This window comes from Cervus elaphus, chromosome 10, assembly GCF_910594005.1.
Source record: "Cervus elaphus chromosome 10, mCerEla1.1, whole genome shotgun sequence".
In the NCBI taxonomy this organism is placed as follows: domain Eukaryota; kingdom Metazoa; phylum Chordata; class Mammalia; order Artiodactyla; family Cervidae; genus Cervus; species Cervus elaphus.
The window spans coordinates 18,177,893-18,194,935 of record NC_057824.1 but is presented as its reverse complement, the minus strand read 5'-3'; positions in this window follow the sequence as shown (position 1 = coordinate 18,194,935).

Here is a 17,043-nt window from a genome sequence, read left to right as displayed (position 1 = left end):
TTTCTGCCTGCTTGTGGGATCTTTGTTCCCTAACCAGGGATTGAACCTGTGCCCTCTGTAATCCAAGCTGCAGAGTCCTAACCACAACCCTCCAGGAAATTATCTTTCTTTTCTCCTCCATCCTGCTCTCCTTCTCTTCTTCTCTTCTTTGTCTTCTTTTCACCTCCACAGTTTCTCACGTTTGTGACAAGCGTCATCCAGTTCCCACCCGAGTGCAGTGCTGTCTCAATGATGTCGATTTTTTTTTTTTAAGAAAAAAAAGTGTTTGTTGGAATATAATTGCTTTACAATGTTGTTGTTAGTTTCTGCTGTACAGAGACGTGAATCAATCACATGCATTCATATACACCCTCCCTCTTGACCCCCCCTTCCCCTATCCCACCCATCTAGGTTGTCACAGAGCATGGAGCTGAGTTCCCTGTGCTTTATAACAGGTTCCTCTTGGCTATCTGCTTTTCTAATCTGTCAGTTCATCCCAATCTCTTCTGTACCTGTGTCCACATATATCTGTTCTCTACAGCTGCATCTCTATTCCTGCCTTGACAATAAGTTTATCTGTACCATTTTTTCTAGATTCCACATATATGCACTAATAAATGGTATATGGACATGGCTGTTTCCTGCATGTTGATATGATAGTGTGGTCTGTTCTAGAAATTCATATAATTGAGATCATATATCCTCTCTTTCACCATCATGTTTTTGAGATTGGTTCATGTTGTGACTATAGATTGTGGCTTTTTTTTTTTTCCTGAGTAGTATGACTTTGCTGTGGTTTTTTTATAGCTGAACATCTGGGACATTTCCAAGTTTGGACACTACAGATGAAACCGCTATGGATATTCTTGTAGAAGTCTTCTTGTGGACACGTTTGCCTCTTTCTTAGAGAAATACCTAGAAATGGAATTGCTAAGTCTATGGTTTTATTTTTCGTTTTATAAGAAACTGAAAGACTTTTTTCCAAGGTGATTTTACCACTTACACTCCCATCAACAACATTTGAGAGTTTTGGTTGCTCCATATCCTCACTGATGGGCTTCCCTAGTGGCTCAGCTGGTAAAGAATCCGCCTGCAATGCGGGAGACCTGGGTTCGATCCCCGGGTTGGGAAGATCCCCTGGAGAAGGGAAAGGCTACCCACTCCAGTATTCGGGCCTGGAGAATTCCATGGACTCTATGTCCATGGGGTTGCAAAGAGTCAGACACGACTGAGCGACTTTCACTTTCACTTATCCTCACTGACATTTGTTGGGGTCAGTCTGTCTAATTGTAGTAATTTGGGTTGGTGTGTTGGAAATTTAACATTTTTATTAATTCCAGTTTACTATTCTTTTTTGGTGGCTAATGTTTTTTGTGTTTTTCCTAAGAAATATTTGCCTATTCCAAGGTCATAAAGATATTCTCTTGTTTTCTTTTAGATGCTGTATGGTTTCAGTTTTTCATTTAGGTCTAGGATTTATTTATTTTTAAACATTGTTGTATTTATGGTTGTGCTGCATCTTCATTATTAGGTGTGGGCTTTCTCTAGCTTCAGTGAGCAGGGGTTACTCTTTGTTTTGGTTAATGGACTGCTCATTGTGGTGGCTTCTCTTGTTGCAGCTCAATAGCTGGGGCGCACAGGCTTCGTTGCTCTACAGCACGTGGGATTTTCCTGGATCAGAGATTGAACCTGTGTCTCTTGCATTGGTGGGTGGATTCTTTACCACTGAACCATCAGGGAAGCCCTAAGCTGAATTTTTTGGTGTAACGTAATGAGTTGTTTCTTTCTTTTGTTTTTCCTTTTGGGTAGACAATTATTCTAGCCCACTTGTTAAAAAGATTTTTCTTTCTCCATTGAATTATTGTGGTACTTTTGCTGAAAGTCAGTTGGTCATATACATGTAGGTCTATATCTGGACTCTGTTTTCTGTTCCATTGATCTGTTTGTATATACTAATTCTAATACTGTCTTGATTACTGTTGTTTATAGTAAGTCTTAAAATCGACTACTGTAAGCCCTCCAACTTTGTTAAGATTATTTTGGCTATTCTAGGTCCTTTCTGTTTCCACTTAAATTTTAGAATCTGTTTGTCAATTGCTAAAAAAAAAATTGCCTTTTAGAATTTTGGTTGGATTTATATAGAATCTATTGATCAATTTGGGGAGAATTGACATCTCAGCAATATTGTCTACTCATGCACTTCACAGAGGGTACCCTTCTTTCAGGATCAGCTCGGAGCCAACTTTTCTTTCTTCTTATGACTCAACCATCATTAATTAGACTGCCTGAGCCTCCTTCACTTCAGCCAGCAGCCCTGCCCATGCTTAAGCTGTCGATGCTGTAGGCATTGGCCTCTTTCTCATGTAAGGTCTTGTAGGAGACTTGTCCTTTCCAGACGTCCTCTTTAGAGGGACTCTGAACCCCTTTCATGGTCTGTGTGCGGGAGAGAAGATAACACCCTTTTCTTGCGATTTCCGCAGGTCCCACCTTTAAAGTGTCTTCCCATGATGCATGCCCAGGGTCTTAAGTGGGCGAGAGCATGGGGGCGAGAGGTGAGGAACACACCACTCCCCATCATGGGATGTGAGGCATCACAGGCTTAGGAAAGGAGCTTTGAGTCTGAACAAGCCTGAATTGGCTTACCCATTCCAATGCTAATTAGCTGTGTGACCTTTGGTAGTTTATCCACTCATCTGAGCCTCAGTTTCTGCACCTATAAACAGAAGGTGACGGCATCTCTTGTATTGGTGCTTGGGATTGTTCAGTGGGATGCTGTGTGTGGACACACATGGTGTGGTACTTGCTTTGAGTAGAGGCTCAGTGAATTTTGCCTCCCTCACTCTACTTCCTACCACTGCCTGGGATTTGATCTTCATTCCATCTTCATTCCTTCATTCCAAGGCCGTCCTGGAGCCTCCTAGCAGGCACCCAGGTGCCGAAGGAGTCGTCTTACCGTATGGGAAGTCTTGGCACCCTTCGGAACTTACAGAGAGATCCACGGACAGAGTAAGTGGCCACTTTATGCTGCTCCAGAGCGTGACCCGAGAAGTGGGTAGTGGACTCCCTCTGTTACTTGTTACTCAGCCCCTGATGTGGCCTGAAATTCCTCGTTAGTCATTTCCATTTTTAAATTGTCTTCTGGAATCATTGATTCACCTGGAGAAACAGTCCACACTCTACAGGAGTGTAGAAAGCCATTGTCAAGGGTGGAGAGGAAGGCCATCTTCAAGGGTGGAGGTTGGCTGTCTCTCCTTCAGTAGCACACTGGACCCTTTAAACCTGATTTCATTGGCTGACTTCTTGGAGCAGAGACTCTGTCATTTACCTTTGTTGATCAGCAGCATTGAGAATGGGCCCTGATTGCAGCAAGAGGTCATCAACATGTGAGTGGCCTTTAAAAATTATATGATTCTGACACATGCAACAACATGGATGAACCTTGAGGTCACGGATGCTAAGTGAAATAAACTAGACACCAAAAGACAAATATACTATGATTCTACCTATATGAGGTACCTAGAATAGTCAAATTCATAGAGATAGATTGTAGAGAGGTGGTTGCCAAGGGCAGGGGGAAGAGGGTATGAGGGGTTGGTGAATGAATAGAGTGTCAGTTGGGGAAGATGAAATTGTTCTGGAGATGGACAGTGGTGATGGTTACACAATGATGGGAGTGCACTTAACACCACTGAGCTGTGCACTTAAAAATGATCAAAATGGTACATTTTATTGTATATATTTTAGCAGAGTAAAAAATTTATGTGTGCATGTAATCTGATCAGTGTCCTAAGTTTTTAAACTGTGGAGGAGCCTGGCTGGCTACAGTCCATGGGGTGGCAAAAAGTCGGATACCACAGAGCAACTCAGCACAGCACATAATCATAATACTGTGAGCTAACATTTGGCAGATGAAAACATTGCTGCTTTTGCTCGATTATTCAACCAATATTCCTTCAGCTGCCAGCTCTACCTGAGCCCCTTAACCAAAGCTTGAGGATTCAGAGATCCAGTCCCAGGCTTACTCTTCCAGACCTGAATTCTGAGAGTGAACACTCGGCCCTTGAACCCCTGATGCCGTGAGCAAAGCTTGCGCTCTGGTGGAGACCAAGGAAGAACTGACCGGTTCCTCCTGGTGTTTGAGACAGTGATCTAGCTTTAGCCTGTCGTATGAGGAGGGTCTCGGGAGGACAGGGATGCTGTGCCAGTGGAGGCCAGCCCTGGGTGAAGGCACGGGGTCCTGACGTTGTCTGGTGAGTCTGGGAGACAGTGGGGAGCCCTGTGGAGCTCAGGTAGGGTGCTCAGTGCCCAGTGAGTTTTCAAACTCAGTGCCAGCTTCACCTCAGTCTCCTGTCAGCTGGTGACCTCAGCTGAATTAACTAAGCCTCTGTAAAAGCTCAGTTTTCTCAACAGTAAAGCACTTCTGCCCAGTTCGACAGGATTAAATGAGAAAGTGTGTGTTGAGCATTGAATGGGGCTCTCCCTGTGTCATCCGTGTGTCTGTCATCTACAGACCTCTGTCTATTGGCACATGCGAACTGGATGGGTCAGGGTGGGAGAACTTGGAGGCCTGGAAACAAGCCCTGATTATTTACAGGTTTCACTTCTCTGTTTTTCAGCCAGGGTGTCTTGGCTCTGGGGCGTGGTGAGAACATCTGGGTGTGGCTGGCGCCCCAGGTCTCCCCAGCCTAGCCTCTTTGTCAAGTGTGGCTGGGAGTGTGGGACCCAGGGCGGAGGATCTGGGTGGAGCCTGGGGTGTCAGCAAGGGTGGGTGCTGGGGCTGTGAGAGCCCAAGGCTGACTCGTTGCTTCCTGTGTTGGGGTCCAGGTCAGAAGTCCAGGCCCTTGGGATGAGCCAGTCTGCTTTGTTGCCATGGAGATGGCACTGTCTTAGCCCAGACCCATCCCTCCCACTTCCTGGAGAGATAGTTTAGGAGGCAGTGGATCCTTTTCGTCCACGGAAGATGCTGTGTCACACACACTCATGGGTGGCAAGCGTGGATGACTTAGATGTGATAGAGCCCACGGACAGAAAGGGAAAGGAAAGGAAGGGACGGGGTGAGGCTTCATCGGCCACTGATAACTCCGCTTGAGTCCGTTTCTCAGATCTTGCATAGTCATCAGTTGTGACTGTCGGAAGGCTGAGTGCTCAGTGCTCAGACACTCAGTTGTGTCTGACTCTATGCAACCCCATGGACTGTAGCCCGCCAGGCTCCTCTGTCCATGGGATTCTCCAGGCAAGAAAACTGGAGTGGGTTGCCATGCCCTCCTCCAGGGGATCTTCCCAACCCAGGGATCCAACCCAAGTTGGATTCTTTACCGTCTGAGCCACTAGGGAAGCCCATTCCCTGGCAGTCCACTAATAATTATAATAACTAACCCTTATTGAGCACCTACTGTGTGCCAGGAACTGCACATGTTATACCCGTCTTTATGGGCTTTGTTCAGATGGGAAAAAATTGCATCTCTATTTTTATTAATTCCTAATGGATATTCAGCATTTCCTTCAATTATGAGTATAGACGGCAAACCGCAGTATTGTCAGTTTACTTTCTGGTTTATAATATTTTTTAAGTTTCACGTTATAAGCCTGTACTGCTTCTGTCATGTTCATTTACTTTTTTTTTTTTTAAGGCTTTTATTTATTTATTTATTATTTTTGGTGTGCTGGATCTTCATTGCTTTGAGAGGGCTCTCTCTAGTTTTGGCGAGCAGGGGCCACTCCTCATTGCGGTGCGCGGGCTTCTCATTGTGACGGTTTCTCTTGTTGTGGAGCACAGGACCTAGGGCTCACGGCCTTCAGTAGCTGTGGTGTGTGGACTCAGTAGTTGCAGCTCCCAGGCCCTAGCGCACAGGCTTAGTAGCTGTGGCTCATCGGCTTAGTTGCTCCACGGCACGTGAAATCTTCCTGGACCAGGGACAGGTGGATTCTTATCCACTCCATCACCAGGGAAGTCCTTCATTTACTTTTAAAAAAAAACTGTTTATTTATTTGGCTGCACTGGATCTTAGTTGCAGCATGGGGGATCTAGTTCCCTGATCAGGGATCGAAACTGGGCCCTCTGCTCTGAGAACAGAGTCTCAACCACTGGACCACCAGGGAAGTCCCTTTCATTGACTTTAACAGAAGTATTCTCCAAAGGATCTTTTCCAGTGACAGACAATTTGAAAACTTTTATTGTTTTATAACAATAACACTATAGTTTTCCTCACCTATGTATCTGATACCCTATTTTAACTATCTAAGGCAGGTAATCTTTTCCCAGCCTTAAAGATGCGGAGACTTACGGACTTCCCTGGTGGTCCAGTGGCTGAGACTCTGTGCTCCCAATGCAGGGGGCCTGGGTTCGATGCCTGGTGGGTGAGCTAGATCCCACAAGTCTCAACTAAAGATCCCACTTGCCACAGTGGAGCTGGAAGATCCTTTCTGCCACAAGGAAGACAGGGAGGAGCCAAATGAACAATAAAATAAATAAATAAACATTAAAAAAAAAGAAAAAGATGAGACTTAGACTTAAAGATCTTACGTCACTTGTCCAAGAGTGACAAGTGTCCACTGTCAGGAGCAGAGCTGAGACTAACAAGACTAACATTGCATTTTTCCCAGCCTATTTCATAATTGTATACACAGCATTTTCTCATTTACTTTTTCCTCTTGGGTCACATAAAACTCTGTGAGCAGGACAAGGCAGAGCTTATCCTCATTTTACAGAGGAAGAATTTGCAATTCAGAGAGAGATAAATAACGACTTGCCCAAGGGCTCATGTGGCAGTTTTCAGAGCTGGGATTTCATTTCAGTTCTGGTGGAGTCTGCTGGCTGGGTCTGGCCAAAGTGGGGTCCATTCACTGAGGGAGACAGACACACAGAAAGAAAAGGGACAGCCTGAGCTCATGTGCTTTGGCTTTGCACAGGCCCAGCTTTGGGGGGCTGTCCTTTCCTGACCTCTCCCTCCCAGAGGTGGGAGGGTGTGTTTGGAACTCCGAGGTGTAGAGCCAACCCCTTTTCTTGGAATAAACTGCGCACACAGAGGTGGGCCGCCTGGCTTTTCTCTACCAACTAGTATCCCTCCTTCTGTGTGTGAATTTTCTAGCCCTGCTTCCGGCCAGAAACCAGCTGCCTGAATGGGAGTTTTCTAGGCTGAAAGATGAGACTTCCTCTCCTTGAATACAGATAACAGAGGGCTGGACACTTTTTGACGACCCAAACTGATCACCTGGTAAAGAAAAGGGAGAGAACCAAGGTCCAAGTGACTTTACTGTTGGCACTGACAAATATAGTTTTTCAAAACACTAGCAAAAACAAAAAACCCCAAAAAACCCCTAGCTGGTTCATTTTCTTTGGCTGTGCTCTGTCTTAGCTGCCACATGCGGACTCTTCCATCTTCATTGCCGCTTGTGGGATGTTTAATTGTGTCATGCAAACTCTTACTTGAGGCATGTGGGATCTAGTTCCCTGACCAAGGATCGAACTCGGGCTTCCTGCATTGGGAGCGCGGAGTTTCAGCCACCTGACTATCAGGGAAGTCTTGTAGCTCACTCATCTTCTAACAGTCTGTGTGTGTAATGATGAGCATGGCTCTAAGCTGCTACCTCGGTTCCTGGATTATGAGTTTTCGAGAAAAGTGCCCAGTGATGTACAGCACAGCAGGCATGAAGGCTCCGGCCACAGCCAGTAGATGAGCACAATGGATAGCAGCGTTTGGCTAGAAAAAGAATCATTTAAATATAAAAGTGTCATATTTTGATGTTGTGTTGAGTTAAGGAAATGCTGATAATCACACAGTGAGCGGATTGGTATCGTGATGAATTCTCCACCACCCACTGTAACTCAGTTCAAAACATGGAGGCACATGGTAGGCGCCCAGTAAAACTTTCCCTGAATAACCCTGGGAGTCAAGCCGACCTGATGAATTGCTCGCTGGGCTTTTTGACACGACAATCAGACAAAGAATTTAAAAGTGACCTGGGTATTCCATGGTTATTCCAAGTCTCACAATAATCTTTCAGAATAAACCATTGTCAAAGCAGTGTTGCCAATGAGAACAAAGCCCAAAATTACATCTGCTTTCACCAAGGAAACCTCACGTGGTAATCACTTCTTTCCACTCTTACTGGTGGTCTGACATGTGAATGGGATTTGCTCCTGACTTCAGCAAGCAGACTGCCTGCTGGGTACCAGTTAACTTCTGGTTAACATTTGATCAACGCAAATCAAAGGGTTGCCCGGGGAGTCCATTATACCCGCACTTAATGCCATGTGGCCAGCAGGTCCCCGCTGGGTGTAAATATTGAGATGGAGAGTTTTTAAGTGTCTGCAGCCCCTCACTTTCATGGGAACAGTGGAAGCAACCAGGATTGAGCCCCCCTTTCCAGAAATGTCTTCTCCTCTCTGGTGGTTCAGATGGTAAAGAATCTGCCTGCAATGCAGGATATCCGAGTTCAATCCCTGGGTTGGGAAGATCTCCTGGAGAAGGGAATGGCAAACCACGCCATGGGAGAACCCCATGGACAGAGGAGCCTGGGGCTACAGTCCACGGGGTTACAAAGAGGTACATGCTCAGCTCCTCCCATCAGTCGCTCAGGCTGATAACTTTGGAGTTAGTTTGACACCTTTTTCTTTCATATTCCTGATCAGATCCATAAGCACGTCCTATTGGCTGTACTTTAAGAATGTATGTAGAATCTCACCACTTTTTTTTTTTGAAGATTTTTTGAGGTGGATCATTTTTTCTTAAAGTCTTTATTGAATTTGTTACAATATTTTTTTTATGTTTTGGTTTTTTGGCCACCGGGCATGTAGAATCTTAGCTCCCCGACCAGGGATAGAATCTGCACCCTCAGCATTGGAAGGCGAAGTTTTAACCACTGGACCACCAGGGAAGTCCTGAGTCTTACCACTTTTAACTTGGTCCACTGATACTATACTGGGCTGAACGACCATCATTTCACACCTGGGCCGTTGAAATAGCCTCTTAGCTGGGTTTCCTGCCTCTGCCCTTTCTTATAATCCACACCCAACACATGAGTAGAGGGATCCTTTCGTAAAAATGTAAGACAAATTACATAACTCCTCTCAATTCTTTTCAAAATTCTCCAGATCTCCATCCTGCTCAGAGTACAACCTCAAGTCCTTATGGTGGCTTGTAATCCCCGTGACCTTTCTGAGTTCACCTCCTGGGACTGTCTCCCTGGCTAACTCCCCTGGGCCTCCTTTCTGTTCCTGGACCCACCAGACGGGCTCCCATCTCCAGCAATTCCTACCGCCGATTCTTCCTTGTGTCTAGGACACTGCTTCCCAGAGAGCCCCACGATTCACTCCTTGCATTCTTCAAATCTTTACCCAAACATGCCTCTCTCAGTGAGACCTACCCTTGTCACCCTGTTAAAAAGTTGCAGCAATCCTGTAATCCCTTGACCAGCATGCCTTCTTTGTAATCTCAGGGTTGCCTTCCCCACAGATGAGGAAGCGAGTGGTGTTCCCTGAGCTAGTCCAACTCAGCCTGGCCAGCCCACCACTTCCACTTTTATTTTTCTCTGTAGCACACTCACCGCCTTTTAGAAGACTACAAAATTTTCTTTATTTGTCTTGCTCATTGTCTGGCTTTTCCCACCTGTGACTTAAATACACATTCCATAAGGTTAGGAATTTTGTCTGTTTTCCCCCACTATTAAGTTGCCAACATCTACAACAGTGTGTGGCACAGAGTAGGTGCTGACTACAGATTTGTGAATGACTGATTGACAGGCTTGCTTCTTCCTTTTCAATCTTATACCTTTTGTTTTTCTAACTGCTTTATTACACAGACTGGAATACACTGAATAAAGTTGAAAAGAAGCAGAGAAAGATTTTTGTCCTTCCTGATTTTTAAAGGGTCTACTTTTAACATTTTACTGTTATATATTAGGTTTGCTATAGATTTTTTTTGGTAGGTACTTTTTATTCGGTTAAGGAAGTTTCTTTCTATTCTTAGTTTGCTGAAAATTTAAAAAAATACATTGACATTTAAAAAGCTTTTGCACAGCAAACGGAACTGTAAGCAAAATGAAAAGACAATCTAAGGAATGGGAGAAAATATTTGCAAACAATAAGTGATTAATTTCCAAAGTACAGTACACTGAATTAATGTGGTACATACAAACAATGCAATGTTATTCGGCCCTAAAAAGGAATGAAATTCTGACATGTGTTACAGCATAGATGTACCTTGAAGATATTATACTAAGTGAAATAAGCCAGACACAAAAGGAAAAAAAAACTATTGTATGATTCTTAGATGGGGCATCTAGAACAGTCACATTCATTGAGACAGAAAGTAGAATAGAGGTTACCAGGGACTGGGGACAGGGAGGAAATTGGGACTTAAGTGTTTAATGGGGACAGATTTCAGTCTGGGAAGAGGAGGAAATTCCGGAGCTGGAGGGTGGTCATGGTTGCACAATAATATGAATGTGCTTAATGTCATCCAATTGTACTATGAAAAGTGGTTAAAATGGTTAAGTTTTGTGTGTTTTTTTCAAACCAGAAATAAAAAAATACTTCTTGTTAGGTGTTTGGAGCAGGAGCATTTCTTGCAGTATCGCTGGGCCTCCATGTAGAAACAAAACGCGGGCCCTGACATTCTAAACCACTGTGCTCTGTGCTTGTCCTATCTCGGCATTTATATTGTTGGGAGAAAGAATGGGTGCAAGCATATGATATCACAGCAGTTATTAGAAAGGGCAGGCAGAGCGTCCATTCCCAGCAGACGCCTTTGAACATTTATTTTTGGCTGCACGGGGTTGTGGCTGCGTGGCCTTTCCCTAGTTTCAGAAAACGGGGTTACTCTCTAGTGGTGGTGTACGGGCTTCTCCTTGGGGTGGATTCTCTTGTGGAGCACAGACTCCAGAGTGCTCGGGTTTCAGTGGTTGCTGCAGGACGGCTCAGTAATTGCAGCTCCCAGGCTCTAGAGCTAAGGCTCAATGGTGGCACATGGGCTTAGTTGCTCCAAGGCATGTGGGATCTTCCAGGGCCAGGGATCGAACCTGTGAGCCCTGCATTGGCAGGTGGACTCTTAACCGCTGGACCACCAGGGTAGTCCAGCCAGCCACAGGAAGCCTTCTAATAAAGAACAGAGGAGCTTCTGGCACTGACGGACTCTGCTTTGCCACTGTGCCATTTTCTCCCGTGAACGGGCCGTGAGGTCTGTCCAGATGCTCTGGGTAACCAGGGTCGGCTTTTAGTGCATCTGGTGGGGATGGTGTCTCTGCCCCAGGCTGTGAGCAGGGCTCTGGGTGAAACCAGCTCCCATTGCCAGCCTTTTGGAGCCTCTGTCTACAGTAGGCTGTTCTGTCACATCAGCCCCTACCTTCAGAATCGCATGAGCTTCAACAGTGTGCAGAGAGGCCCTTCTTGGATGCCAATCCCATGCCTGGCAGCTGTGCCCAGATTCCAAAGAGAGCCTCCCAGACTTGCCTCTCAAGCTGTTCTGCCTCTTCCTGACTTTGAGCCGTGATGCCCTCAGGCAGGGATGCGTCTGCATCTATAGGTGACATCATTGGTCCCATCATCTATATGGTGACATCATTGGAAGGGAGAGCTAGGCTCCTTTCTCTTCCCAAGCACATTTCTACAGCTGCCCTGGCTCCACCTGTGAAAGCAGATCTATATGGGGGGGGGGCGATGTCTGCTGATGTGCTCTGTGTGTGGCCGCTTCGGCCAGGGCTGTGCCCGCACCCACACGCCTCCCCTCAGCACGGCCCCACCCTGCCTCACGCCCCCTCTGCCCTGCCCAGCTGGTCTGCTCAACCTCCTGGGCACAGACCACCTGCTCAGGCCTCTCTGTGGGACATTTGTCCTTAAGGCTCCTGGGCCCTGGTTTTGCTGCCCTCACTGGCAGAGTTCCCCAGAGAAACAGAGCCAACAAATAGATGGGTAGGTAGATAGGTAAGGTGAATGGATGGATCCAGATCTATCTATCCTTCCGTGTGCTTGTGCTCAGATATATATCTACTTATCTAGGTCTGTCCATCCTTCAGTCCATCTAACTATTTATCCATCTGTCCATCCATCCATCCATCCACAGAGATTTATTCTAAGGAACTGGCTCGTATGATTGTGAGGGCTGGCAAACCTGAAGTCTGCAGGGCAGGCAGCAGGCTGGAGACCCAGGGGAGAATGGACACTGAGCCCAAACAGGGCATCTTTAAATCAAATGCAGTCAGCCCTCTAAAGCAGTGCTGAGCTCACACTCCCTGTCTTCCTGGCTTGGGTTCCTGTGGTTTCTCTGACCCTCTCTCTGTTCCCCACATCCCTGCCCTGCCCTCCACCCCCTTCCCTGACGTGCTAACTCCTCTTCTCCCCCCATGGATGCCGTTCACTTGGTTGATGGGAGAAGCCCTGCAGTTTGTGAGGTGGGCAGATCCAGGCTCAAGCCCAGCAGCTCTGTTCCTAGTTGGTGACCCTGAAAAAGTCCCTCAGCCCAGGATCCTCTGTGAGGTGGTGTCGTTCGCCTCCCATCCCTCAAAGCCCCCGGTGGAGCGGGCGCCTCCTTGGCTAGGATGTCCTTTTCTCTCCTGTGATCGAGCGAGGCCTCCTCCCTCACAAGGAGGCTTCGCAGTCCCCCCGCCACGCACACGGGTTGGAAGACTCAGCGTTGGTGTGTCAGTTGGGGTCTTGTGAGAAATAGCCAGTGGAATGTGTGTTTACAGAGGGAGGTGGTGGGGACTGGAAAGTCGGAACTCCATGGGGGAGGCAGCCACTGGAAAGTCAGATAGGTGGACATTGCAGTCTGAAGGCAGAATTCCCTCCCCCTCACAGGACTAGGGGCTCTTCTCTGAGGGCCGGCAATTGATTGGGTGAGGCCCACCCACATTAGGGAAGGTGGTCTGCCTGACTCAGAGGCTATGAATTTAAATGTTACTAATCATGTCTGAGAAACACCGGCACAGCAACATCTAGAGTGACGTTTGACCAATAACTGAGCACTATGACCTAGACAGGTTGACACGTGAAATTAACCCTCACACTCTCCCGCAAGGCTCATCTCTGATGGTGCTGGTGTGAACTGGCTGACATACCAGTTGTTGCATAAAGCGCGTTCTTTGGCTCGTATGATTTAATCCTCATAGTAACTGTATGAAGTATGTTCTATTTTGAGCCTCAGTTTATAGAGCAGGGCCCTTAGGTTCCTAGAGGTTAAGTAACTAGCCCAAGGTTGCACAGCAAACTGTGTGGCTGGGGTTTGAAGTCAGGCAGTCCCACTGCCGAGCCGACTGCTTTGGCCTCACATCTTCCTGCTGTCTCTCCCAGAATCCTCAAGAGACTCCAGCCTCTTCCCTCAGTCCCACTGGGACTTGCCGGTCCACTCCCCTGCCTGTTAGGAGCAGGCAACAGGTTTCTGAAGTACTAAAGTCTGGAACTGCCTGCGGCCAGGCCTGTCTGACTCCACTTGGAGCCAAGGAGGAAGGAGACCTACCGGCTCTCTGTCTTGGCAACCGGGGCACTCCTGCATGGCCACCATCCCTGGTGGGGCAGAGGCCAGACTACAGTCCTGCAAAAGGCACTGTGACCACAGGCTCAGCTGATAAAGTGTCAGAAGGAAGACCAGCTCTGAGCTGCAGAGTCAAGTGAGGTTGGCCCCTCTTCCCCGCAGGGCCCCGTGGCCGGAGCACAGGCGATAACAGGACTTCCGCCTTCTCGGAATACTTGAGCAGTCCAGGAATGAGGTTTTATTCGGTCCTGGCAATGCTGCCTGGGCCTTGGGAACTAGCATTCTGTCCCTGACCTCCCTGAATCTCAGAAAGCTGTGATCTCTGCTCCGTGTAGCCCTACACTGGGTTCACTCGCTGCCCTGGGCACCAGCCTCTTGCTAACCATATAGTCATTTCATGAACCCAAGATGTTTGTATTATGATTCACATGGTGTTTCTCTGTGTCTCGATGCATTTCTACCTCATGTCTTTGTGCCTTCATGTAACACAAGTACGGAGGAAAAGATGGTTTCTAAACTTTTAATGTTTCCAGGATTTAAAATGTACTTAAAGAAACTTGCTTGTTGTTGTTTAGTCACTAAGTTGTGTCCAACTCTTTTGTGACCCTGTGAACTGTAATTTGCCAGGCTTCTTTGTCCATGGGATTCTCCAGGCAAGAATACTGGAGTGGATTGCCTTTTCCTTCTGCAGGGGATCTTCCCAACCCAGGGATCGAACCCATGTCTCCTTTGTTTCCTGCACTGCAGGTGGCTTCTTTACCAGCTCAGCCATGGGGGAAGATGGGTATCATTATACACCCGGGACCTAACACATAATGCCAGACACATTGTCCCCAGTCTCAAGGGTTTATGGAATGACTCAAGCCCTAACCTGGAGATTGAGGATGCTCTAGCAGTTAATAGGTTTCAGCAGGGAATGTTGCCTGTTTCCAGAAGACAAACAAAAGAAGGTGGATATGACCATTTCCTGTGTCTAAAAACCTGACATGGCTGATTTACAATGTCAAAGTCACCAGCAACAGTGGGTGGACTGAACGATTCGCAGAGAGGAGGAAAAGCACACGCAGGCCAACTTTCAGATTATTGAAGGAAATCAGAAATGGGGAGCGTAGGATAGCACTGAACGGGGGGTGGTAGTGCACAGTTAACACTGTCTCCCAGGGCTTCCTGTCCAGCTAGGTCAGTCAATAGAGGAGGCAGCGGGGTGGTTAAAGGGCTACCTGGAAGCTCACAGAGAGTGGTGCCTGGCTGCTCAGAGCTTCTTGGCCGCAGGACTCTGATCTGGTTTTCAATCTGAACTCTGTCCCTAGCCCATTGTCTGACTTTGAGCCTGTCACTCTCCAGCTCCTAGTTTCACATCTCTAAAATAGGGACAATAATATCTACCTCAGCGGGTTGTGGTGAGGACCAAAAAGGTCACAGTGAAAGCATCCAGTGGTTTCTGGTACTTAACGCCACATTCGAGCAATGTAAGTTTCCTACGCTTATTTCACTGACTGCTCTTCTGAACTTCAATTTTTTTCATCTGCAAAAAATGGGATATGTGAGAGTGCCTGGCACATCATTGAAGCTCAATAGAGGCTTTATTTTTATTTTTAATTTTTTATGACTTTTATTTTTGAAACAATTTTAAAGTTGCAAAAAGTACTAGAGTTCTCCTATACCCTACACCCAAGCTTCCCCTAATGTTACCATGGTACCTAATCAAATTAGTGGCTTCTCTGGTGGCTTAGCAGTTAAGAATCTTCCTGCAATGCAGGAGACTCAGAAGACGCAGGTTCCATCCCTGGGTTGGGAAGATCTCCTGGAGGAGGGCATGGCAACCCACTCCAGTATTCTTGCCCAGAGAGTTCCATGGACAGATGAGCCTGGTGGGCTACAGTCCATAGGATGGCAAAGAGTTGAAAGAGACGGAGTACGCACACATGCAATCACATTAGTACAATGATCCAAACCAGGAAATCAACATCTCATAACTCAATGCCATTAACCAAACTACAGACTTTACTCAAGTTTCCCTAAGATGACATTTTCTATTCTGGGCTCCAAATCAGGATCCTATATCCCATTGGGTTGTTGTATCCCTTAGTTTTCTGTGATTTGTGACAGTGTATTTTGGTGTTTCATGACGCTGACTCTTTATATGTGTACTGGTCAATAACTTGGGAGAAACACTTCTCAATTGGGGTTTGTCTGGTGTTTTCTCATGATTAGGTGGTTACTCACTCTTTGCAGAAATACCACAGCAGAGTTACTGTGTTACTTTTTGTTTTTCTTTTTCCTTTATTGTGATAAAATACACATAAAATCTACCATTTGAACCATTTTAAAGTGTACAATTCAGAGGCATGGAGTACTTTCACAGTATTGTGTGACTGCCACCTCCATGTTGTTCGGGAACATTCTCATCACCACCAGTCCCTAGCAATCATTAATCTGCTTTCTGTCTCTTTGGATTTACCTTTTCTGGACATCTCATACACTGGAATTGTACAATATGAAGTCTTCCCTGATGGGCATTTTTTTTTACTTAGCAGCATGTTTTTCAAGATTCACCCAGGTTACAGCAGTGAATCAGCCCACCACTCCCTTTCTATGGCTGACTAATATTCCACCATGCAGACAAACGGCATTTTACTTTATTTTCTAATTTAGCGGTGAAATCGGGTGAGGTAAGGTGGTCGCAGACCCTGGTGACTGGCAGGAGGTACTGTGAGGTGTGTGGAGGACAAAGTCAGGACTGGTGCCCTGGGGAGCAGAGGGCTGTATTTCACCTTGCAGACAGTGCTCACCAGGTCACTGTTGCTTTGAAAACTTCCTCTGTGGAAACGGAAAAACAGTTGTCCAGGAGGAGGGGGAGACGACCCAAGGACGGGAAGGGAAACCTTCCCTAGGGCTGCAGAAGCTGGGTCTCAGTGGCACCAGCTTTCCAGGGTCAACCATGGCCTCCTGGGGGTCTGTCCGGCCGGGCCCGCAGAGGCTGGGGCTCGAGTCCCGGATGACACTTGCTCATTGCTTATGAAGAAAGGGAAGCCTCCCTTTAGGCACAGGCAAATAGTTGCAAACTTCCATTTATAAACAAGGTGTGCTGAGCGGGAGGGTAAACATTTTCAAGTCCCAAACGTCGCACCTCAGGAGCTCCTTAACTAGCAGATGCCCTCAGGTTTCTGCGAGCGGGTCTGCTAGGCCGACCTGAGAGGGACGGCGGTCTCTCAGCCGCGTCCGCCGCCCCCGCATCGCGCGCAGCCCGCGGCCAGGGCGCGGCGCGGCCCCAGGCGCAGGGCGAAGGGCGGGGCCTCAGCACACGGCCCGCCCCTGTCCCGCAGCCCTGCCGTCCCGGCGCGCGCACCGTGCGCGTGCCCCGGACCTGGCGGCGGCGTGCGCGGGCCGCGCGTGCGCGCTGCGGCGGGGCGAGGGGCGGCGCGGGCGCGAGTCTGTCAGTGACAGCGGGAGGGGGAGGGGGCCGGAGATGGTGGCGACGGCGGCGGCGGCGGCGGCTCTTCCGACATGAGGCAGCGGCAGCGCGGGGCTCGTCGGCGGCCGCGGCCGGGGCGGCATCTCTAGCTCAGGAGGCGGCCCCAGGCGGCGGGCGGGCGTC